The following is a 27,689-nucleotide window of genomic DNA, read 5'->3' on the forward strand; positions in this document are numbered from 1 at the left end:
TGGAAAAGGTGAACGAATAGGGGCAGAGGGATCTTTGCAGATCCCTCCCCTCTCTGAATGCAGCTCCATCTCGATTTGTCCTCACATTAACAGTCCATTGCCGCTTTAAATTTTCACTGCAAAGTTGGCGATTTCCGGCGACTTGCAGAAATCAGAGGATCATACATTTACCCCTAGGAGTGCTTCCATAGTATCTAGACTAAATACAGATTAAGGGGCCTATTTGTAAAAGAAGATATGTAAAAAAAATGTCTTTGTTTTTTTTATTGAAAACTGCAGGGCCTTATGCTGCCATGTGTTTTCACCAAAAAACAAAATGTGGAGATACAGTTTGTCTATTTATAAAAGTGCAGACTGTCTTCAGTAATATAATAGCTTGTATATAAAAATCATAAGTCTGTCTGTTTGTTTGTCGGTTATGCATTTGGATACCCCTGCACCGATTGTGATGAAACCAATGCGAGGTGGTGCATTTGGATCCTGGACAGGTTTTAGGGGGTTAGGGTCCCCGTTAGACACTTGTTTGGCATAAGGTCACATTGTGGGAATGTTGTGCAACCTCCCCAATGTCATCTATGACATGTGCACCAAGAACACTGTCAGGTGGAAAACCATCCCCGCAGCTTATTATGTTAATGTCCCCTCCCAGCACCAAGATCTCTATTTGTGCCAGGGGGGGGGCAACGGCGCATGCGTGCAGCAATACCGCCTCGCTTGCCTGGATCCCGGCAAGTGAGGGGAGTGGGGGAGCAAGCTGGACTGGGGCAAGTCCGCAGACTGGGCTCGCCGCATGGCAATAAATGGGAGACCCAGGCAGCCTCCATGAGGCACCCTTGGAGGCGGGATATCAATGACAACCCTTTGCTTCAGAAAGACGGTCAGCAACGGTTGTTGACTGCTCTACCATTTCTGAACATCGTTCAATAGAACTCTGTGCAGTGTTTCCAAGATGCGAGAGAGAGGGAGAGAGAGGGAGAACACTAATGGGTCTTTGAAAACCCAGATTAGCTCACAGAGTCAAAATAAATAAATATATTTAACTTTATTTATTGCCTTTAGATCAGTATTAGATGATGTAAAATTGAAAATATACTAGTAGTGTCCTGCAAGGTGTATTTAGACCTATTGTGGGACATTTTATTAAAAATAATAAAAGTAGAAAATAAATAATAAATATAGAAATTTAGAAAACAAACACACTTGTTTCTAGCCTCTATAACTTCCCTTGAACTATAGAAAATGACACATAAATAAGGTATGAAAATAAAGAGGAAAAATAGGGTAACATATTTAATTAAATGTTTCTAGGGTTGCAACAATTGCTTGAAAATAATCATAAATATAATCATGGAAAAAAAGTTATATCCCTAAAAATAAAATGTTATTTATTTAAACATACTTCCAACAGAAAGTCCTGTAACAAAACACAATATACATCTAGAGAATACTAAAAGTGTTTCCTTTTTATCTAATGGAGATGCTTTATCTTAACAATGCAAGTCTGCACATGACCGTGTACAACAGGTACTCAGAAGATGATGATAAATGATGATGTCAGTAGTGCATCTCTATTTACATATTTACCAGACTCCAAATGAACATGTGAGTACATATACTGAACTCATTTGCATATAAATGAGGCAATTATATTTTACTAGAGATGACATATTTTATTGTCAGTTTATCATCAATTTAGGAAAAGACATATTTGGCCCAACTGCCTAGTATAATGATTTAAAGAAACCCTAATACTGCTAAGATGTTGATAGATATGAATTAAGTAGTCTTATGCAGGTTGATTCTTTATTAGTCATACAAGAAATGAATATGTAGAAAATGAATGTGTAGAAAACAGTTGTACTCGCTATATATATACATATATATATATATATATATATATATATATATATATATATATGTATATATATATATATGTGTGTGTGTTGATTGATTAGCAAATCTATTGATTTTATTTAAGACAGTAACTTGAAAAGTCATATTACGGGTGAAAGAAAGCTCACCTATAATATGTATTTCTAATATTTTGGTTATTTTATACTGGTATTCGTAAGAACAATTTTTAGCTATTCCACATTCAAAATAATCCCTATAACTGCCAAAATATAATTGTTTCACTTACAGTGTGTCTATTTGTTCATAAGACAATATTATATTTTATATTTCCAGTTGCATCTTTCACAGAACCACTTTTTCTGAATCATTTAAAGACTTACATGCTATTCACAAGTATGTTGCCATCAAAGTCATAAGTAGTGCCATAAATGGTTTTAATTTGGTTGGTTAATTTGGACATTGCAGGATTGAATGCCAGCACTCTGATCATTGCATGTGGTGCAGCAACTTAAAAACAGCATACCCATTGCTAACAATTTGATATTTGCACTACAGTTTTATGTCTGAAAAAACTGGTGTGGCCAAGGGCATGGCTTGGTGGGTTAAAGTATATTTCAGCAGAATGCAGCATGTTGACTAGTATGTAATGGAATCAGTTAATTTTGGATACATATTAAATAATACTGCAAGGTAGCAATTTCACGAGAATGAACTCACCTATTAGATATATTCACTGCTTTTTTTTAGTTAAGTGCAATCAATACAATGTCACTCGGTGCCAAGTGCAGTGAGACCTGACTACCTTTATGTACAAAAACACACTTTCATTATAAGTACCTTTAGGTGCAATGCTAAGGAATGAAATAGAAACAATAAATAATACTGACTTTCCATTGTATAATTCCACTGCAAAAGAAAATACCAGATACGTTTGTAGCAACTGAAACACTGGAATTATTAGAGATGAAAGGCCGTATGGAGATAAGCTAGCTCATTTATTACTAGGATGGAAGCACATCTGATCACCTCTGAACATAACATAAGAAAGTTAGTTTGAAATACCATCGCCAACCTAATTGATCTGCTGGTTCAAGTTAGAATAATAGATTCAGCCAATGATTAAACTGATATTACTAAATATTGAAAGCTGTGTATTACTGATCTGAGTAATATACATCAAATAATTGAAGCATATAGACTTAACTAAGTATGTTCAGCATGTGTTCTTTCACCACATGGTAGTAGGTTGCTAGTTAAGGAAGGAGGTACTTCTCTAACATAACAAACAAAGAATGACTGAGAGGCTGGATATTTGGATTCAAACACAGAGGAAGGAACTGTGATATCCCAGCAGCTCAAATAACTGCACTCTCAGATGTTTGAACTCTATCAGATCCCATTAGGAGACTAACCAAGAGATGGGGGAGAGGGTTCAACTTTACTTTTTACAGAGCTGCAATGGAATGTTAGGATAATAGATAAAACCATAGTTGCCAACTTTTCCAGGTTGACCTCTGAGAGTCTCGGGGGGAAAAGGTGAGCATGAGGGGGCGGGGCTCAGAAGATCACATGATTTTGGCTCTGCCCCCATGACGTAATGACACAAATGTCATCTGCCCACTTCACTAGGATGTGGGCAGATGCGGGAGAATTTCCAGCTCTCATGGGAGTCTGGGAGACCTACCCGGAATTCGGGAGTCTCCCAGACACTACGGGAGAGTTGGCAAGTATAGATAAAACCAGTGCACTGAAATTACAAGTAAAAGTAAAACTTAAAGTATATTTAAGTAAACTTTAAAAATAAAAAGTGTAATAACAGATGTACAATGGAGTACAAAATGACATGATTCAGAGGCAAGACGATAATGTTACTGGATAATAGGTTAACTGAAAGTCTGGATCATCTGAGCAATGGTTTAAACTAGATTCTGCAAACATGTAGTTATCATGACTGGTTTCACTGCAAAATGGCACTTAATCTGGAAAAATTGTGAAAGTTGTAGTGGGGACTAATGTATAACAGTGCTGATCAATCGGACTTGTGTAGATATACATTATCAGGGTATATGCACCCAGGTCGACAGCAAGAGACAGCCAGGGAACCGACACAGTGTTTTGTCACAGATGCCTGTTTAAAACTGAAACGCATTTATAAACGTATAAATGCAATGTGGTTTACATGCATTTTTACTTGCATTTTAACTGTGTACATCCTTTATAGCATGTATGAGGGTGACGTGAATTGACTCATTCTATACCAAGAACATAACTCTGCACTGCTGATTAGTCTGCGGGCTTCCCTTCAGCGCTTTATAACTTACTTCACTATCATGAATAAGCAAGTTTTTCATATTCTCTGAATTTAAAAGATTCAGAACCTCTAAATAATTTTCCACGCTGCGTTTACTTGAACAAAATCAATAAAAGAAACTAATAAAACTGCAGGGAAATGTCACTGCAGATCCTGTTATGGCAGCACTGGGCAGCCATCTGCCACCCTCTTACCATGACTCCCTTTTTTTTTTGTTTAAAAATTCCATAAGGAATTTGCAGTCTATGTAATGACAGGTACTATAAATGCAGTCATTTCAGTCTCAAAAAAAGACATATTATAAGATTCTTCATCTATATACATATATATATATATATGTATATATATATATATATATATATATATATATATATATATATATATATAATATAAATGCCTAGTGGCGTGTGTTAGTCTGTCTGTGTGTGTGTGTGTGTGTGTGTGTGTGTGTGTGTGTGTGTGTGTGTGTGTGTGTGTGTGTGTGTAAAAAATAAAACCAAGCTGCAGCACCACCTGCTGGACGGAGTTATACACTGACCTACTAAATTCTTAGTGTGTGTGGAAAAAAAAATTCAGAAATGGCTGAAATTTGGTATACTAAGATGTTTTCAATTTGTTAATTTAATTTGTTAATTGTTAAAAGTGTTTATAAAGATTTAAAAAAAATATATATATATTTCTTGAAGGAGAAGTGACAGTTGGGAGTGGTTGGTGGTTGCCGGGGGTGACAGTTGGGAGTGGTTGGTGGTTGCCGGGGGTGACAGTTGGGAGTGGTTGGTGGTTGCCGGGGGTGACAGTTGGGAGTGGTTGGTGGTTGCCGGGGGTGACAGTGGGGAGTGGTTGGTGGTTGCCGGGGGTGACAGAGTGAGATACTCAGGACCGCTGAGAGAGATCCCTGTGTCTGGATAGACATCTGGATAGATGTGGCGATGAAAATGAAGGATGAGGTGATGGAGAAGAATGATGAGGTGGTGACATGTGGACAAAATCACGTTAAAAAAGGGCGCTTACGTCGGGAAGTAACGCTCTTCCCCTGAGGAGGCCTGGGCTATGGCCCAAATGCATGACAAGAACCTTTTTAACACCTTAAGTAGCTTGATTTGACTAGAATGCATGAGTATCATGCACGGGTTAACTTGTATATATATATATATATATATATATATATATATATATATAAAAGAATGGAGGAGGAGGCGCACAATAGTGTAGTATGATAATATAAAATGGAATCACACAAAAATCCACAGTAGAATCATGTCACCAGTAAAGAGACAACCATAAAATGCATCACCCGAATGAAATAGTGAAGATGTATGTGTACCAGATATTTAAACTTTACAGCTTATCTCAATTGTAGTCACAGTGACTGAATGGCAGGTCCCTCATATAGTATAAAGAGGAACACCCAAAACACACTTGTGCAGATGTATGCATACCAGAGATCAAAACTTTTCAGCTTGTCTATACCGAGGTCCCACAGATAATTATGGACAGGTTACACTTGCTCCATATCTGGATACACAGCTACTGGCCTCAGAAGGTGAAGTACACAAAAAACCAAAGATGTAATGTCACAATCAACACTTTATTATAAAAAATAGTAGCCACTTACATGTCAAGTAGCAGATAGTAAACCTATCTGGAAAGGGTCAACTCCCAGTGTGGTAGGGAGAGCGATTAGAATTCTCAACGAGTTTCGTCTGTAACAACAGACTTCATCAGGAGAAAAAAGGAATATATAGTAACATATTTTACATTTTCGTAGTCTGGTCTTTGCAAACTATATATATATATATATATATATATATATATATATATATATATTGTTTGCAAAGACCAGACTACGAAAATATATATATATATATATATATACATATATGCCCGGTGCAAAGCATTGTGTATATATAGTAACATATATTACATTCTTGTATGCTGGCCCTTGCAAACGAAATATACATATATACGTATATATATATATATATATATATATATATATATATATATATATATAGATAGATAGATAGATAGATAGATAGATAGATAGATAGATAGATAGATAGAATTAGCAAAGCATTGTGCTGGTGTTTAGGGCAAACTTAAATCCCAACATATATGAATGTAAAAGCATTCAACTCCTCTGCCTGCCTGGCCAACTCAGGAAATTGTGCACTTGCATTGGGGATACAGCGATTATACTCAGATCAGACTCTACACTCACTAGCACCAAGGTCTAATGCTGCACATCCCTTCTTCTTCCAACAATAGATTAAATAAGGGAACTATGGACCTCCCCTTCCCCCAATTCAACTTCTCCTTCTGGGGAATTAGACCTCTCTTCCCTTTTTCTCTGTTCACATGCAGTCCACAAAACGCTTCATATGGAAGTAGCATTGTCTCTGTATCACATTGTTTCAGAAATTCTGCGCTCCAAATTTTCTGAACCAACATGATTCAGGATACACATTAAGTTTGAAATTAATCCACGGACGATTCACTAATTTCTAGCTATCCTCATCAAAAGTGATCTTGTTTTTATGCCAACAGACAGATCTACACAGTTTATTTTTTTTAACTAGTAAACAGCTTCACACATAGGCACATTTATTTCCAATAGCAGTGGATAGGATTAAAGAATCCAGTGGAACTGCCTTGTGAATAGCTTTGATCTTTCTTGCATTCCTATAATTACTCCATCTTAACAAGCCTAACTAGCAGTAAACTTGGAAAGAAAAAGAACAATTTTGCTAGGGCACTATAGTGCAGTGATGGAATGCACTCACCATAACAGCTTGTTATGCACACAACACAACAATTTATACTAAAATGAAAATTAAATATTGATCAAACATGAAGCCTATCTCTCAGGTGGAAAAGAATCCTTGTGGTCTGCTGAAAAGTTTGATCTTCAAACGCTGTGAATGCTGATTTTAATGACTGGGTGAAAGCTGAGGAGATTTTGGCTGAATTTTGGATAAAGATGACAGCGATGGGTCTCAGGTTGCACAAAGCAGACAGAAGGATTAAACCAACAAAGCAAAGTCAATGCTCTAGAGTTTCAAAAGGATAATGTTCAAAATAGTAATTCACACTCTGACAAAGGTGACTATTACCGATTACATTAAGTTCAACATATTTATCTTATGTTGTAGAACAAGATTTATACTGTCTTTAATTAACTGATAAAAGACTTCTGTAACAACAAAAAATGCATCACATTAAGCTCGATCCTTATGGCAAGCACAAATCAAATCTCTAGCAGGGAAAAAAACAAAATATCATGGGATTCCAGATGACAGGGATGTAGAATCAAAATCAGGTCCCCCCTGTTGTTTGAAGATCCAGCGAGGGTGGCTGCCATATGCTCAGTGTTACAAATGGGGCAGGAATGACAGCACAAAAGAAAAGACTACTAAAATATTTCCAATATGTTAAGTCCGTTAATGAAAATATTTTTCTCGTAACGATGTAGAAAAAAAAATCATAGCTGCAAACAATGAATTGCGAGTTATAAAAGAAAGCTGTTATTATTTTTAAGGTGTCAGCAATTTCCATGATGACACATGGGCACAAACATTTCATAGATGAGGGGAAAAAATGAACATTTCAACTTAAAAGGAAAAATATACTGGTTTATTAATTATAGACTACCGGTATTTATATTTTATCTAACAAAAATACTCTTTTTCTGCACACGCTGTCCTATTTATATACATATTTGCACTTCTCCGCCACTATTGCCATGGAAAATGTAAAATTAAATATTTGGCAAAGTAAATATTACTATTGAGCCTTATTGAGCCTTATTGACCACTAGTACAGACGAGTACCAATAGGGCATCTATGTTATGCCACGGATAATATATCAATGCCTTTTTGGCATCTGTGTGTGCAAGACATAAAGCCAAATAAACATGGTGCACCATTTTCCCAACAATAAGTTTGGAAAGAAACTTCTCTCTGGATTCAAATTAACCAGGGGTCGAAGTGGAAATTTAGAAGTGGCGGTTTGGAAAATGTAAGTGAATGGAATTTGATAGTTTCACAATGAAGGCAGTAGGAGAAATGGTGGTATGGTGTACAACCGTATACTAGCCTAATTCGACCACTGATATTAACCCATTTTTTTGCAATAATTAGATATTGGTATTAAAATGTACATTTTTTAATAGCACATTTTATTAATGTAAGCAATAAATGTAACATGTAAATCTCTACATAGCCTAAAAAATATCCAAATTTTCTGTAGACTAAAACATTTTATTAATAATTATCTGATCAAGTGAGGACTTCTACTTTGCCTATAAAGTAAATCATTTTATTGGGTTAACAACAAGTCACCAGGTAAAGTTTTGAGTTGGGGTCAAAGAAGAGCTTTATTGTGAGGATCCACAGAACAACACAGCAATACAGCAAACCAAAGCAATGCAGAAAGTTCAGGGTATCGTGGCTTCTTCAGTGGAGAGGTGTAAGGCTTCCATCCTCCCCAGACACCGCCAACACTAGACTGGATTTGAGCCCTTATATAGGCCCACACTCCTCCGCTATGAGGAATGGTGGAACTTCCTGCTGACTCCCAGGAGGTTAACCCTTTCCACAAATGTGGCAGTTTCTACCCTTCCACAATAATCCTTCAATGTAATATTACTTTAACACTCTATATAACAGTGTCTAATCTTATCAAGGAGTTGAGATTGACAAATTATTTTTGGTGATCATTTTGTTTGTAAGCATCCTCTAAAACTAATCCCATTGATTATACTTGTACATTTCAAAGTTAACCAGTTATCTTCTTACTGAATATTTCCATGTTAACAAGCAACCTGAAATATCAACAGCCCACAAGGCTTATTATTTCTTATCTTCATGACAGTGTGCATGTTTGGGCAGGTTTAAACCCCTTAGATGTTTTCAGAGAAAGCCAGAATCAACCAATGTAACTGTAATATATTACAACTAGATTATCCAGTCTAGTTTTGCATACTTGAAGAGGGTTTACTCTAAGTATCCATAATTTACACCCACTACTAATCTCCCTCAATATAGGACCTATTAACCTGTGCCTTTATCCCATATCTGAGCCAGAAACATTAAACCTAACGCCTGTAACAACCATGCCCGTACCCCCCCCCCCCCCGTCTCTCCTTCCCCCTCCATTCCCCTTACAGAGAAAAAATAGTCAAATTCAGAAATATTTGCCGTTAAAAAGTTTTTATTATTATTTTTCAAAATATACATTGAATTGGATTCTGTACACAGTCTTTTTTGCTGTATTAATTATCTGAACTTTTTTGTTGTGCTCCTTGACCTGATAAAATCAAAGAATCATAAACAAAAATGTACCAATTATATTTTCTCCATCACCATCAGTAATAGGTGACAAATTAAAATAAACCATTATTTTTGTCCAATGAAAATGAGAATTCTTAAATATTTTGAAGCTTATTTATTGCTGACAATGAGAATGGAATATTTTACAGCCTGTTTTCTGATATCTGAGCCATTTATGTAAGGATTTAAGCCCCATATTTTTTTATTTTATACTTTCAGGCATATGGTTTTGCCAATTTAAATTCATCATTTTGCTCAACTTAGTTACCCAGAATAAGAGACACCTGAATAATTAATTATGTAGCTCATTTAACAGGAGACAAAGCTTGACGAATTCCATCCTAGCTCTGTCTGGGTTTGGTTAAGGTCTCTGATTTTTGCTGACAACTATTATCCTCATTTAGTGTACATTAATTCTAAAATCTGTTCCTCCCATTATATTCCAAATCACCAGAAATAATAATAAAAAAAAAAAAACAGAGTATTTGAATGAACCACAATAAGTTAACCAGGTAATTGAACAATTCCATTCAAACCAGAAGTTGCATGTATGTTTTCTATATAAATTCTACTTTATAAAAAATAAATACACAGCTTGATTTAGGATGTGAGTTACAGGGTTTAGCCAAGATGCAAGGTAGACAAAAGAGTAGCATTTTCTTCTATTTTTTTTTTCATTGTATCATAGTCCAGACTGTGAGGCAGTTAGATGACAAAATGTACATAGTACAGTTGGTAGCTGTAAGGAGTAATGGACTGATGAAACAATTTCCACTTAATGAATCAGGAAGCTTAAGTTGTTTATAGACAGATCAATCATCCCAGTTGTATTAGAAATCCAGATGGTAGTAAAAACTGGATTATATACAGAATCCAGAGTACAATATGGTATAAGAGAATATCAGACTTTCACATCAATCTCTCTCCTCAACTAGTTCAGTCCAACACTCTAGGTTGGGAAAACTGGTTTATTCACCAGGAAACGCTAGACTGGGACAATGGTGTTATATCTCTTATAAACAAATATTATACTTTTGAGTTTTAAGGGGGTAAAATCCTTACTGGTAAATTCTTTATTACTACTTTTGTATTTACTTTTTCTCAGCTGCCCACTTCTGGTGCCCCTTGAAGGCCAAAATGCCTGATGATAACTTATAACAATGCGCCAACTCTTTCAGTGACTGTATACACGGAGTGTTGGAACATTTTTGGCAGACAATGAACAGTGGCGCACGCAGGAGGGGTTTCTGGGTCTCCAGAAACCCCTCCCCTCCGCTAACAAAGTGCCCCACATAGCGGCACTGAACTATACAGCAGCCGCGGCGCTGTCAAAGAAGTGTCCGCGGCGGTGCTGTATACAATACAGCAGCTGCTGTATAGCTCAGTGCTGCTGAAACGGGCGCATGCGCAGCAGCTCTCTCGTTTTTTGTTGTTATTTTTTCGGTGTGGGGGAAACCCCCCCTAACAATCCTGCGTGCGCCCCTGATGAAAGTAATAGAGGTGTCACTTCTGAAAGAACTGCTCTGTCAATGCAGGAGAAACCTCATGGTGATTATTCAGGACTTCTCCCGTGCTGCCCCCCTTCACTGGAACGACCTCCCTCGCTCCATCCGTCTCTCTCCTAATCTGTGCTCCTTCAAACGAGCACTCAAAACTCACCTGGTTCTCAAAGCGTACCAACCTTCTACCTAACCCCGCATCTTCTCCTAACGTTCTATCCTCTCTCCTCCCGGTCCTTCCCCCCACACTTCAACTTCCTTCAATTGTGTCTGGTTCGTTTCACCCACCCTTAGGATGTAAGCTCGAATGAGCAGGGCCTTCTTCCCTCTTATCTCCACACCTGTTGTTCTACTCCGCCTCTACTGCATTAACCTGCTGGAGTTTCTGAAGCATTGGTATTTTTGTTTATTGTTCTGTACTGTCTCACCCTGTATAGTCTACTGTTTGCTTTGTGTACGGCGCTGCAGAAATCTTGTGGCGCCTAACAAATAAATGATAATAATAATAATAATAGTAGCTATATGAGGAGCACCAGGAAGAGAAAAGTACTCGGCCTTGAATTTAAAACCTCACGTCTGCCATACACATAATTCTGCTTTTCTCCTCGCCTCGTGATAGGAACTGCACTGCTCTTTTCTAGTACATCATGGGCCTGATTCATTAAGGAAAGTAAGGCAAAAAAATGAGTAAGTTTTCTCCTGGACAAAACCATGTTACAATGCAAGGGGTGCAAATGAGTTTATTATTTTGCACCTAAGATAAATACTGGCTGTTTTTTCATGTAGCACACAAATACTTGCTAACTTTATTTGTACACTGAAATTTAAAGTTGATTTAGGACATGCCTCACCCTAACTATAAATCTGCCATCATATTGTAAATTTTCTTCCCCCTGCAATGCAACATGGTTTTACCAATGTGCAAAGTTACTCATTTTTTGGCTTTCCTTTCCTTAACGAGTCAGGCCCCACGTGTCCTTCTCTGTGTACTTTTTTGTTTATCATCATTTCATTTTAACACATTACAACTGTTTGATTAAAAAATATATATAATACACAATATCAGTCACAGTCATGCTGAACACACAATTAACAAATGTTACAGATGCAGCACTTTATTGCATACAATGATGAAATCTCAGTGAGATATACATACAAGGAACAGAGACTACATTTATCAGGCTATTTGGGTTTCTTAGTTCTAGAACCATTTACTAAACTCTAGTCCAATTGTAAATAAAGTTCAGGATGAGCTGATATGATTAGGGATATATAGAATAACTAATGTCCTATATTACACACTTTTTAGCAAACACAGAAACAATTTCAATAAAATATTTTAAAATGACTGCAAACCACAAATCTGTTTTGTCGTATTATACAGCATTGTACTATCCTGTAGACTGTCTATAAAATGTAATTCAGCATATATATGCAGCACAATAAGCATATAATACCTATAATAAACAAAAAAGATTTTGTTTACTTTGTATTATGACAATAGAATCCTAGTATTAAATCTATATCTGCCATTTCAAACCATAATCTATGAATATTTTAACACATGTGTACTCAGTGGGGTGTATTATCATAGTGATATAAATAGAATTAATGAGCAGTCAACCTGCCACATGTCATGACATATGACAGGGCAGCTAGAGCACGGAAATATTTTTTTCTGTTTCATATTAAGGTTTGCTTCTCTATCTTGATAGTTTCCAAGCTGTAACCCAGCTATTGTTTAAATCTGGAGAACAGTTCTTTTCTGTACCAATTACCTGCTATATCACCATACTCAAACACAGCAGAAAATCAGAAAAGGGAGCAAAGAAACAAAACCTCCATGCATTCCTTGAGTATAAAAGATTTTACGTACTTGAAATGACAGTATCATGTCTTAAGGCTGCTTAAAGATAAGCCAAATTGCAGCAACGTCTTACGCGACTTAAGTTACATAGTGGAACACAGTGTGAAAGTCTATAGAATCTATGAGTTCCGCTCTGGCTTCACCATTTGGCAGAACGCCATTCTGCATTATATCGATCAATTTACATTTCTGCACCCAAAGCTTCCAAAATTGCACCGTCAAATGCAGGCTTATATGTCTTGGAACAATTTATTAATCATGTCATTTTGTGGGTTTTAATGTAATTATGTAAGTTTGTTGTGTGTATTTCTATCATTTTGTCATCTTTGTACTTATGACATTTAGTCATTTTTTTTAATGTTATAACCCCCCTATGTATAGTGCTGTAGAACCCTTGTGGTGAATAGTAGTAAACAGGAAGGGTGAAGCTGTGTACTTTAAGTGAAAACTAAATATCAATAAAAATACATTGACGACCCTCTTCATTGAAAGTATTAAACATACAACAGGGGCATATTCAATTCACTACATTGTTCTAAACAACAACGTGGGATACACATTATTACCGTTAGTACGGTAATTTTAATGCAGATTTTTGCTCGCAGCTCATAAAGCTGCGAGCAAATATCAGCGTTGAAATTACCGTACTAACGACAATAATGCCCCGCGTTGTTCTAAAGAACAATGTAGTGAATTGAATATGCCCCACATAATTTAACATATGCATTTTTTTATTGGTGGATCACACATATTATATACCAGTCTTGTAAATAGAGATCACATCAAGTGTAAACAAAATTGTAGCAAAATAATAATAATAATAATAATAATAATATAAAAACCTTAGGAAAGATATGTGGGTGAAAAGGGAGAGGATAGGGAGATTGTCACAAAAGTTGGTTTATTTAGCTCCATCAGAGGAAGAGATCCATTCTTCTTAAGTGTGTAAGGTTGATATTGATATTTTATGTGATTGTTAGTATTTTTATTATAATATATGATTGTGTCACAATACTTGTTTGTTAGTTGAAGCCCAATGGCTGATAAAGTTAATTCCAAACATAGTCAGTACACTGAAGCAACTTAAGTAGGTCCCGAATATATTAAAATGCAGTTAAAATTAGATGCACTCACCTTCCAGGTATAGGGGCTTACATCTAGGACCTGCCTACAATGAGGTGCCCTTTGATGCTGGGATGCAGGCTTTAATGTTTTGATCAAAATATGAACTAATATATAATGTTTTCATTTTGCTTCATGTTTTGTATAAATATATGGGCATTTATGTTGCCATGCAGCTGGTGCCATATATAACACTGGATATAGTGAGCACAGGCTTATTGCCATGCAGCTGGTACCATATATATGTTTGTTTGGGTTTTTTTCTTTATGGTTTTGTTTTAAAGTATTGCCTTATGTTGTCATAGCAGCTGTCCATCAAGCCTATTTAAGGCACATTTAGGTTTGGCTCAAAAGCCAGCTCTTGCTAGATGGAAGCCTCTATACCTGGGAGGTGAGTGCATCTGATTTTAACTGCATATAATGGTGTGTAAAGCATAAAGGTCAGTGTAGGACCTGCACATAATGAAGTGCCATTGATGCTGGAGTGCAGGCTTAAATATTTTGATCAAAATATGAATTAATACTAATATCTTTTTGTTTTGTATACATATATGGGTATTTATATTGCCATGCAGCTGGTACCAAATACAATATGGGATATACTGAGGGAAGGCTTATTTTTTCTCTGGTTTTACTATCAGGAGTATCTCTTTATAGGCCCAAACAGGAAACAAGGTCCAAGATGGATTGGTCTGAGGCAGTACTGTCAATTTTGAAAAAGAGCAAGCTCAATAACAGGATTTAGGTCCAATAGTGACTTCTGGGGGTAAATGTATCAAGTTGCGACTTTTTTTCAGTGACTTCAAATCGCTGCAAAAGATTCAACAGAAACTCTCCCGAGATTTAACAGGAAATAAAAAAGCATGCTGTGAGAGCTGGCCATTCTTAACATAACAGGAGGACACAATACAAATTATGAGGGTAATCAGATGTTCCTGTTTAGAGGGGCAAAAATTATTATTAATTATCTTACGAGGGCAAAATAATTTTATGAATAAATTAGTGGGCTGAATTTCATTAATGCTTATATGTAAGGGAAAATTTTTTATTACCAGTGGGGTAATAATTATTTTTCCAGATGAGGACACCATTTAAAGTACATATTTGTGGCACTACAAGTGGCAGCATGCACATGGGCACAAGTACAATACGATGTGCTGTGGAACGATAATCGTTCATCGTTGGAGCGTACACACTAATGCAATATCAGGCCGAATGGTCGTTTATTGTGTGATTGGCTCGATAATTGGGTGAAAAACCTGTAGTGTGTACCCAGCCTTATTTAATAGACCTGTTAGACTGAAAAGAAGCACTGACAGAAAATAAAGACATTTCAGCAGAGAGAAGTCAAACAATGAGTTTTCTACTTAATGGTGAGCTCTGCAATCAGATTTTCTAACTTTCATAGGAACTAGATAAAGTCGTGTAACAACAAAGTTTTCATATAATCATCCCTAACATTTACATTACACAAGTTTAAATGGAAAAATATAGGTTGAGATTTACTTTAACTAATCAAAGTATTAATTTATGTTCTAAGCATTTAAATTTAAATGTGTTATCCTTTAGTTTCTATTATTCATTCTGACTTATATTTCTAAAAATATGAAATTCCTTTCAGATTTTGTATTCACTTCACTCATCTAATTTCAATTGCAATGACAGGACTTTAGAGATAATGCATGTTCTTACTTCCCGTCAAGAATGTCATTTGGTCCAGGAATCTGAGCCAACACAGTGGTAGTAATTGTGTAATCTCACATTTTACAGACATTTAAAAATGACTTTTAAGGAGTCTTGGCATGACATTGAAAATTAGTTTTTACAAGTGATAAAATGAATTAAGAAAACAATAAATTGCTTGTGATTGGTAAAATATATGATACTTTATTGATTGCATTCCATATGTAAGTGTATTTTAAATTTATATATTATACATGATGTCAGATATATGAATAATGCTGACATTAAAGGGACATTAAACTTAAGCCTCAACCAATATGAAAAGCCATGTTGTAACATTCACAAATGTATATGCAAAAGTCTGTATAACATAACAGGAAATAAAAGACATATGGAGTAAAGATAATGGAGAATAATGGCCCCATTGGGTACCTGTTACTAGGCCCATCCAACACCCACATCTATCCAGACTGTACTTATATAGTGACGTTGGGATTTTGGCAGAGTTAGTACACTGCAAATTGACACATTCTATAGTTTGGGTTGCATCATAACACACTATGGGACTAATTCATGTCTGTAAGCTTGTACCTCCCTACCACTCCCCTAAGGTCTAAGAGGCTTGGCCGGATGTGGTGTGTCTCTGATAGCTACTAGTGGTTCTTCCTGGGAGCCGCCAGCACCAGGACAAAATTGTTTGAGTAGCTTGCATAAAACCAAAAGGACTACATGTCCCCCCTCTCATGGCTTGATGTGTAGGACTGGATGTCTTGGTGCTGCTCCTCTAGACTAGTACTGGGATGCTCCTGATCTATAGACTAATTCATGATTGAAATCAAAGGTAAAGCTATTTCAAGCCAGAGCTACTTGTAGCTGCCACAACACCAAATGAACATGAACGCCCAATGCGAAAGGGGAAAGGAGGGACTGTTACCTTGCAATTCAGATACTGCTCCACAATATCCTTGAATATCATTCAAATTAATACAAATTATTTGTTTCAAAAAATGGTGGGGGTGGGGGAGTTGTGCTGTCAAACAGAGCACCTTGTTTTTTGGCTGCTTGTTAGTGCAGATATGATACTGACGCTCACACAATAGCCTTTACATGCAAACACTTAGATGCAAACTCAAGAAATACTTTTTGGGGGTGCTGCTGATAGGCAAACACAGCACCCTGTTTTTTGGCCACTTAATAGCAAAAAAATGATGTTACCCTTCACACATATTCTTCAGATTCGAACATTTGGATTTTAAAACCAAGAAATAATTTGTTTACTGGGGGGTGTGTTTGCTCAGTTACACATCACTCTATTTTCTAATCGCTTGCTAGTACAGGGGTGATACTGCCCCTTACAAAATTACTTTGACAGTCAGACACATGGATTTTAAAATGAAGAAATACTTGGTTTATTTGTCCACTGCTAATTAGTTTACTAATTTCCAAGTAAAGACTACCAGTAGTCACTGATTGTCTACTCTTCACTCTCTCACACCCACTTTAGCACACAATTTCAGCAGACTGTGATCTGTAAATAAACTGTCAAGATTTCTGCAGTAAAATCGCAGCTAGTCTAGTACACATTGATTGTATTTTTACCCTCCCCAACTCACTGTATCAGCAAATTGCAGCAATCGACCTCCTCACACGCTATAAATTCTAAAATGGCAGCTGAGAACAGAGGGGAGGGCTATATATATATATATATATATATATAGAAGATTTCTATCCAAAACACGTTTTCAGTTCTGAATTTGGCAGGAGAAACCGAGTTGTGACTCAGTTAGGCTCCTTAGTCCAAATTCGGTTCAGTCTGATTTCTTCGAATCAAAATCGTTCATCTCTAGCATATGATGACATTTTCACAAATGCTACATTGTAATATCTAGTATTTTTACTCTACTATCTTCTGTGACATCATTATATATTGACTTCATTATTAAATTCCTTTTTAAAGGCTGATACCAACTAAATAGGGTTTAGTTCAGGGTTGTCAAAGCCTCTCCCCTGTGAAAGGGAAGTTCAGGGATGTGAAGATACCTGGTGTATCTGGCCCAATACTACCCACTTCACGCTGGCTGGCCACCCACGGGTGCCTTCCTATGCCAGGGAAGTCTACCCAGTACCTTCTAGGATTCGTATGGTCACTCAGGCAAAATGCAGTTATAAAAATACAAGAGTATATTTGTTGTCATACAAACAACACTAGAATATTATGTACTCACAGTAAATAAATGCCAGGCAGATTTACCACATTATCTGTCCCTTACCCCAATAACTTAAGGAGATATAGTCACCTGCTGTCCAGACTTCACGACCCATGGAGCCCTCTCAGCTGCATATATAGACTCCCGTTAGAAAACGACAATTCAAAACTAAGTCTTGCAGTCTTCATGAATGAAATCCCAGAATGAACACCCTTCCCCCCTGGAGTCGCTCCTTATATCTCAGGTCTAATTTCCACAGTCTTTCTCCTCCCTATGCAACCCCCTGGGTCTATTCTTCTAAACCATTGGTGAGTGCTGGACTAGGGGGGGTTGGAGAGGGCAGTGAAGATGAGCTGTCCTTCCAGAGAACCTCCCCTGTTAGATGGCCTGTCTGTACTAGCCTGGTGAGAACAATGGACACTAATTAGTTTTCCTACTCCAGCACATGGCAACCTGATCCCTACCCATAATCCCCCTGGCTTCACTTTAAAGACAATGAAATGCAACCTTACTGCAAGTCATCAATATACAATACACAATATACATATGTACACTGAACTACAATGTCCCCTTAGCCACATGTAATTGGACAATGCAGTTGTAGTCTGGTGAGCTTGGGAACAAAAGCATGGGCTATAAAAAGTACATGCGATAATCCACATTATGTGAGAAATGAGAAACTAAATGCTCACAGGGTTATCCCACTCATTTTGTCACAAGGGACAGGGGCTTTTGACAACCCAAACAAGGCTTGTATGAACAGAAGAAAGGATCCCGTACTCAGGAACACTACATATGTCGAGAATCCTCCAGGTTGATGGAACACACACAACATTTCAAACTTTATCTTGTCTAATTGTCTAATTCTACCCACAATTAAATGTTTAATCTTGGGTGGAATTTTCCTTTAAGACTTAAAGGGAGTCTAAGCTGATATTTGTCTTGTTTTTATGTAAACATTAATGGATAAATGTGTAAAATTCTTTCGCTATAGAACTGGATCTAGTTTTTTACGACAGTGCTAGTAAGTCACCTTGCAGAGCTTACCTTTCAGTATAGGTGGCATTGTTTAATTTGTCTTCCCACAGTTCCTTTATCTCCTTCCAAAAGTTGCCCGTTTTATTGAGGTATAATTCTCTGACAGTTTAGGGTTTCTTAGTGGCAAGGGGTGTGTTTGACAAAAAGTAGGATCGAGGACAGATACACAGGTAGCAGACATAATACTCTTGCTTATAGCAACAAAAGGGATAAAACAATGTCTAACGGATGCATTGTGTTGTGCTAGGCACTCTTTACAGTCTTTACAGAATCAGGCCCCCTGTGTTCTTGTCACTTACTAAAGATGCCACTGATACTGCCCCTCATATAATTGCATTCAGATTGAAACACTTTTGATATTAAAAGCAAGAAATATATTTTTTATTCTTTATTGGAGTGCTGCTCCAAGTCAAAGAACACCCTGTTTTTTGGCTGTTTACTAAAGATGTCACTGATACTGCCCTTTACACAATTGTATTCAGATTGAAACACTAGGGATTTAAAAAGCAAAAAATATATGTTTATTTGGGGTGTGCTGCTCCGAGTCAAAGAACACCCTGTTTTTTGGCTGCCTACTAAAGATGTCACTGATACTGCCCCTCGGGCAATTGCATTCAGACTGAACCACTTGGTATTTTTAAAAAAATATTAGTTTTTTGGGGTGTGCTCCTCAGAGTCATGCAGCACCCTGCTTTTTCTCTACTAAATAGTTCTGATGTCCACACTAAATACTATAATATACTATTACAACAACCAGTAGCCACTGCTTGTCTACGCTTCACTCTCTGACACCCAATTGATGAGCACACAATTCCAACAGACTGATCTCTAAATAATCTGCAGTAAAATCACAGCTCTCTCCAACCCTCTACAAGTGATTTTCTTAGCACAGAAAGCAAGCAAACCTCCTGCCCACATGATATCACTTCTAAAATGGCAGATGAGAACAGGTGGTAGGGCTATATATAGAATATATTAATCCAAAACTCGCAAGATCTGACCATTGTGAATATTAGTTCAGCCCACAAAATGACTACATGGAATTAGTGTATTAACTTTTATTTTCATATATACTTAACCATTGGATGCCCCTTCTTTTTTATTCATAGACTTATTTTTCACCTGCAGAAGCAAAAGGTGTATGTATAATAACAAATAATACTCTGTCTTATAGAGAAGCAAGATTTTATTGCTTATATAACGAAGCCCACGTCACCAGTAGGAGCAGGGTCACTTGGTGTTATTTAAGATTGTGTTCCAGGATCACAGCACGATCGTTCCTCATCATTGGGAGGGAGGTCCGATCGAGTACCATCTGCAGATGGAAATGGCACAGGAATTCTATAAACACTCGCCTTACCAGTATGAAGAGTCCTACAAAAATAAAGTCACAAATATAAATTTCATACTTCATCACATTTAGACATCTAACTGATATTTATTGTGTACTTATTGCCTTCACGGTGTAAGCAGCGAGATTGCAGCATAACGATGGAGTCTATCACCTTGTCAATGTGGTTAAGGTGATGGATTACTATTCCTTTGTGTTTCTATTTGTACTATACCATGCAACATCCATTATTTTATTAGATATTAACGTCTTGTCTGGTAATAAGCATGGTCCTAATCGGTGTTGAAGAGGAAGCATAGAAGGGGCGGTATGGGAAATGTAATCGGAATGTAAGTGAATGGAATTTGATCATTTTATGCATACCACCGTATACACCCCCACTTCCACCACTGGTCCTAATGATATATTTATATATCCATTATTATCTCAACATGTACATTGTTATGGTGAAACTATAGCTATTACAACCCAAACATCTACTGAGAGGTTCAGTAGGGTGTATAATCTTACTAATGAAGCAGCGTTGGGCTCTGGCCTAATAAGAAAGGGGTCCTTTCAATGTTTTGATAATGTTCAGAAATCTGTAGCTGCGCATCTGAAAGTGACATTTGCTTTGTCCTACCTTAGGATAAACAAGCTGTCATACATGGCTGGATCATTAGTCCTGTCATCCTGACCCGCTGCTGGAGACATGAGTTCCCCAAATTATGAAGGAGGGGGGCGGTGGAAAAAGGAATACTTTCTCACCTGCAAAAATTTAAATAAATGGACAAATTATCTATCATTAAGTCTATTATTCCTGGTATTCTGATTAAGAAAGTTGTAAACATCATTGTTATATTTCAATATTCAATCATGTTGAAATAAATTAAGAAAAATAAAAACCACTTTCCAGCACTTAATACTGACTTCCATGGGTTTTCACAGGCAAAGTAACATGTGCTGGGTCCAGGTGAGTAGTGCATTTGGGCTCATGAGCCAGGGGGCACAAGCCCCTTGACTCATAAGTAATGGTGGGGGGGTCGCGCTTAATGGAATGTCAGTGGAAGTGCGTGGGCTATTAATTTAATGGTGAGAGTGAGGATAAATTAGTTGATATACATTAGCTGACCTATTGTTTAAATTACACATCATCAGCCTGTAAAAAGGAAAGTTAAATCCTGCATATCAGAAATCTGTACCATGACTTTATTTTCTATTACAACATCGCATGGCTAAATACTCACCCACCCATAGTAATTTGGATGGCCCTATCGCTCTGTATAATTTGTATAGAGTTTTGGACTCGTGCTTCCCAGTGTATTGTTTTCAGCTGGTGGTGCACTAGGCAATGTGTACTTGTCCCTATCTCTCCCACTATCTCTGCCTTCCAACTCCTTAAAATGTGGGACATGAGTCTAGATATCTTGCCTGCAGAGAACGATATTTGGTCAGGTCCCGCAAATGGAGCAATATCATCAATAGGAACATGCACATCCAGTCCTCTCATATTTCCATACACTTGTTTAATCTACAGCAGATTGACCCAACAGCAGGAATACCTCAGAGGGACATCTCTTTTTATCTATAGATTTTGAAATAAAAAATACATTCACATGAGATTCTCCAGGAGAAAACCCATTATCCAAAATATACATTCAGTGCTTCACACTGCAGATATTTCACCTGGTCCTTCTATTCATGAGGAAAATTGTTCTGATAACTTTTTATAGATTGTGCAGGTGATAGAATATTTCCCTATTCTGAATGTGGTAAATGTTTTAGACATCAGTCAATCTTTCTTAGACATCCGAGAACACAAACAGTTGAAAATCCATTTTAATGCTTTGAGCATGGGACAACATTTACACTTAAATCAAATCTTGTGGCATATTTCTGTGACCTAGTCCTTTTATAATGACAGACTATTGCCCAAATTCTACAAGGAAAATAATTGGGCCTTTTGTAAGGACATGGACATAACGTCAAGGGGAAGAAGAGATATTTGACTAAAGCAAAAAACTTTACAGAAACAGGATGTACTATCCATGTCTCTTTAATACATTCATATATAAATGATTCATCTTTCATCCAAATCTTCCTCCTGATGGATACAACAGGTAAAATGTCCTATGTGACGCCAGACTGCTTACTCTGCATTGAAGGTGAAGGCGATATGTCCATTACATGTTGACATCTCACCCTGTCCTCTTTCTCTTTTCAATTCTTTTCCTCCTCCCCCTTCCCCCTCCTCCGCCTCCTGCTCCTCTTCTCCTACCACACCCTCTCTTTCCTTTGCTTCCTCCTCTCTTTCTTCATCCTCTCATTCTTCCTCCTTTCCTTCTTACTCCTCCTCTTCTTTCCTCTCTTTCTTCTTCCTTTCCTTCCTCCTCATCCTTCTTTTCTTCTTCCTCAACATCTTCTTCAATAGTGTCAGTCTCCTGCTAGAAATACAAGTAAATTATGATGAAAGTAAAAACTACTATTAATAACTGTTTTACTACATACTCTCTAGACACACCTAAGAATGGTCTGCGGTTCTGTGCCCTCAGGACAGCTATGACCTAGTTCCTATTGATGAACTAAGATGAAGATCTAAAATGTTTTATTTTTAACAGTCCTCTGTAAGAAACAGTCACACAGTATAATGTGTGGAAACATACAGGAAATAGACCTACACACACACTAACAATCGTCTGATTTGTGTCACTTTTACCATGGCCTGCAATAGTGACCAGTGTTAACATTTGGTGCAATATAGTTTATTGCTTTTGTCTATGCTTTTAACAGGAGTGTCATTTTTCATTGTCCCTAGATGTACAGTGACTCATTTATGATGGAGGGAAAGCAGAAATGTTAATGTGAAGCTGCCACCAGTTACACGGCCCTACCCCTATGGAAATAACTTACCGTATATACTCAAGTATAAGTCGACCCGAATATAAGCCGAGGTACTTAATTTTATCACAAAAAAATGGTAAAACTTATTGACTCGAGTATAAGCCTAGGGTGGGAAATGCAGCAGCTACTGGTAATTTTTTTAGATTTATTCATTATGTTTTTAATTTACATCTCTATATGCATTTTCATATCATGTGTGTTGTTTGCTTGTCGTCTAAGTAATGGATTGTTAACCAATTTATGACTTTCCAAAATGTATTTAGCGCACCTATACACTGTGGTGAAAAGGCTTTAACATGTTTAAATGGTTGAAAGATGTTACAATTACCTTGGTGGTGTAAGGGGGTTCAGGGTGCATTGAGTGGCGTTAGGCCATCGCTCCAGTATGTGGTGTGCCACGGAAATCTTCTATCCTTATGGTTCAGTGTGGATTCTGTGGGACTTGGGGGTGTTGCCTGCCTTCCATGCTCCAGAGTTCCACGAAAAAGGAAGGCAGCGATGGGAACAGCTACAGTAAATCTCAAGCAGGCACTGCGCTGCGTCCTAGAGTCTCTAGGGAGCAAAGCTCCACAGCAGAGTTTCTGGCTACAGCCTTTTCCTTCCCCCGCAGTGGAACGCATGTGCGTTCCACCAACAGGAAGTTCGGCATTTGGAACGCAAGTTTGCGTTCCAAATGCCGAACTTCCTGTCAGTGGAACGCACATGCGTTCCACTGCGGGGGAAGGAAAAGGCTGTAGCCAGAAACGCGGCTGTGGAGCTTTGCTCCCTAGAACTTAACAACTGAGGGACCGGACACCAGGTAAGTTCACCCGTGTATAAGCCGAGGGGGCCTTTTTCAGCATACAAAAATGTGCTGAAAAACTCGGCTTATACACGGGTATATACGGTACTTTTAATAATGTTGTAAACATAGAAAATACACTATAAAGTCCATCAAACATTACTTGAATTGCCAGCTTCACCTTCCATTGATAAACCTAAGACAAGCAGAGGAAATGTTCTATTTCTAGAGAGCGGTTTCCAAATGCTTGGTTTCAGAAAAAAAGCAAACCAAAAGAAAAAAACACGCTGCAATAATACTAAAAATAGAAAAGTACAATGTATGTAAGTGTAATAACATATAATGAATAAAAAAATGAGGCATAACATAATTTGTACATTAGAAAACTCACATTAATATTAATCTCCTTTAAATAAATTATTCTTGACCATGTTACCAAAATAATATAATTTAATCCCTTGCACAGTAGTACCACAAAATTAATACTACTCTCCCAGTCACATCCAATTATATAACAAACAGCAGACAAAAATTACAACTGGTGTCACCATTACTGACCTAGTGCTTCACATCACTCTCAGCAGCCAATAAACTGCTGAATATCACAAGTAGCTTCATTTTACTGCATTTTCCTTTTCTCTAGGTCACAGAAACACTAGAGTGAAAGGTAAGGACAGCCACAGTTGCCATTTTGTTGAAGCTAAAATTCATTAAAGTTTATAGGCAGATCCCTACAAAAATGGGTCTTAGACTGCAGACATAGTTATTTTTATCCTGACAGGAGAAGAAGGAGGTTCCTAGAAGCCATTTCCTCCTTGTAAACCACAGGACTGTTGTGATTCAAATGTAGGGGGAATTTCTGGGAGACTGGAAACCCTTCCTGAGGGCACCCCTCAAGAGAGAGCCAGAGGAATGAAATGTCATTACACACATACTGTTGGGGGGAGAATGTGGGATCTAAGAATGACTCAATATAATGAAAAGCAAACGAACTGCCATAAACAGAGACAGGAACTACTAGTACCTGGCAGACCAAACTCAGCATTCAATTGATAAATATTTTATTATATATATAACTGACAGCTGATTCATAAATGGGCACGTACACAGTTTAATTAGATTAAAAAAATCTATAGATAGATTAGATAGATATATATGTTCTCTACTCTTTGTCCAATTATAGACAAATGTTAAACCCCCCAAAATATCCCCTTAATAACCTGCTAAAAAAATAATGCAAGTACTGGGCCGATAAATAGACATTCTTTGATAGACATACACTTTGAAGCTCACGTTATGCTAGGTCCGATATAGTGATGTTCTATGAGACTGCTCATTCAGTACACAGTACACTATGACGCAGGGAAGCATGTATTCATAGATGTACAGAGAGCACATTTGTGATGTCATTGTGCTTTATTTTATATTTTACTTAAGGATATGAAGAGGTGACCAGCTGGACGGCCCTATCCCCAATGCAGAGATTTATATTATGTTTTAGAAAGTTGTAGAAAATACCTCACAGCAAACTTCCAAGAAGAAATCTTCCAGCCACACGCCTGTATTCATGCGCTCCTAAATTAAATAGAAACAGGAGGAGAAAATTACGATTTCTAACTTTGACATTCAGTGATGTATGTTTTTAACATATACACAACTGACAGCTGATTCATAGCATCAGCTCTTGGCAAGATGTTAAAGTACTATTGGAGGGTGTACCTGGCACCTGGGCCACTACTTGGTCAGAGCTATTGCCCAGTTTAAAAAAAATCAAATAAATATGTTTATGTTAAGTGGAAGACATGTAACCCGTAATGCAAAGGCAGAGACAAAAGTTATGTAGAGAATCTTAAGTAGAGGATTAAAGTCACTTACCTGTAATTTTTACATTTTCTCCAGATTTTCCCATTTGTAAGATGAAATAAAACTGGTCTGCTCTCTCTCATAATAAATATTTCTGAAGAATACACATCAGCCTGCGATGAGTCTGTAACATGGTGTGATGTCATCAATCCATGGGAGTGAAAAGGATTATTTTATAATATGGTGTAATGATCACACAGGTGGTTTAACCTATATCAACCAGTCAGATATGAGCTTTTGTCAGCTTAATGGAAGTTGGACTAGTGGAAACCAATGTTTGAATGATTGCTGCGACTCTCAGTATACGTTTGCTGGTTGCATCATGCGTTAAGAGCTTTTATACATGGGTGCACTTCTTGGCCCTGTGCCCTAAATTCATAAATTATTGGTCCCATTAAACAGTGAGTCCAGCATGGCGTAATTTAAAAATATAAATAATTGTTCATTTTGGGGTCAGAAGTTGTATACGCCCGGGAATTTTACTCAAACAGTAGCCGACCCATCAGATCATGCAATATTCTGCCAGAATAACCCCATAGGAGGAGAAAAGTTCTGCTGTAGACAATCATGTCACGTCTACCCATCAGATCCATGTAAAGTGTTTGTAAAGTAGCTGGCTTCTCAGTGCACACTAATCCTGGGTTCCCGGGGTCCTTGTGTCTGACCTGGTTAAAAACTATATATAGTATACAAATCACATTGTCCCATTATTCCATACTTTCCTACTTTGGAGATCTCCCATCTGGGAGGGGAGATCTCAATGCAGCTTCCTAGCGGGTGTGGCCACAAAATGGCATATTTAGGCCCCTCCCCTCTCCACCAGGATGACACAATTAGCCCCACCCCATCCACTTCACCAATGAAGAGGGCAGGATGCAGGAGGTTGCCCTACTCTCCTGGGAGTCCAGGAGAACTCCCAAAAATTCGGGAGAATCCAGGACATTCCAGGAGAGTAGACAACTATGCCTTATTCTGGTGAGAACCAGACAAGATTCTCTATCGCTAGTGTTGGTTATGGATTTGGGAGTGGGAGGGTGGACACATGTGTTTATAAAAATGATTTATTATTAATAACTGTGAAAGGAGCGGCACCCATTGTTATCAGTTTTAGAGATGGCGTTCATGATTGCTGTATGTTCTTTCTACTAGGTTTTAGGTTGGACATATGTTAATATACATGAAATCAAAATATAAATGAAAAAACATATGTATATGAGCATTTTTAAATGTACGTGCTTAGCACATATTAATATCCAACTACCTATAAGGCCCAAAGGGTGCTGTGTGAATTCACTTTTGCTGTAACAGCATGTTAAATAGGGTAAAATTAACCATTTTTTGAAGTATATACACACATTGAAGATTCTTCCATTCTTCCATTGTACTTCAGTCACACTGAACTAGTCTTTGAATTTCTTAAATTGATAACATTTCTTAAAGTGATACACACCATTGTTTGGGGTACTGCTGGTACTTGCTTTGAATTTCTAAAAGGTATACACACTAAGGGAAGAGAATTGGGTTTTTTAGCAGTACTGCGGTCACAATAAACTGGTGTTTATATCTCTTAATGGTTTTCACACCAAGTGAAAACTCTCTGGGTACCGCAGTCACACTGAACTAGTCTCTGAATTCCTTAAAGTTAAACACACTAGAAGAAGAGGATTGTGTTTTGGGGGGTACTGTAGTAACACTGAACAAGTCTTTGGCTTTATTTTAGGTATACTTAGAAGGGAAGAACATTTTTTGTGGATACTGCAGTCACATTAACCTACCAATTGAGTTTGTTAATCGTATGCACACACTAGGGAAGACTACTTATCTTTTGGGGTACTGCAGTCACACTGAACTAGTCTTTGAATTTCTTAACGATATACACAGGAAGAAAAGTTTTAGGGGTAC

At 37.4% G+C, this 27,689-nt stretch overlaps 1 long non-coding RNA gene across 8 annotated transcripts; it reads right to left on the reverse strand.

Annotated features, from left to right (window-relative positions):
• Window positions 1-19,955: 19,955 nt before the first annotated feature.
• Window positions 19,956-26,532, reverse strand: LOC142143004 (uncharacterized). 8 transcript variants are annotated; one of them, XR_012689455.1, is made up of 5 exons: window positions 25,800-26,532; window positions 25,443-25,499; window positions 22,445-22,686; window positions 20,886-21,010; window positions 19,956-20,286 (listed from the first exon to the last, which is right to left on the reverse strand). It is a non-coding gene; the product is annotated as an uncharacterized LOC142143004 (long non-coding RNA). The 8 variants fall into 8 exon arrangements; XR_012689452.1 differs by having other exon boundaries at window positions 22,445-22,683; window positions 25,800-26,531; XR_012689456.1 differs by lacking the exons at window positions 25,443-25,499; window positions 25,800-26,532 and adding exons at window positions 24,034-24,120; window positions 24,483-24,522 and having other exon boundaries at window positions 22,445-22,683.
• Between the last annotated feature and the right edge of the window lie 1,157 nt (window positions 26,533-27,689).

This window comes from Mixophyes fleayi, chromosome 3 (genome assembly GCF_038048845.1).
Source record: "Mixophyes fleayi isolate aMixFle1 chromosome 3, aMixFle1.hap1, whole genome shotgun sequence".
NCBI classification, from domain to species: domain Eukaryota; kingdom Metazoa; phylum Chordata; class Amphibia; order Anura; family Limnodynastidae; genus Mixophyes; species Mixophyes fleayi.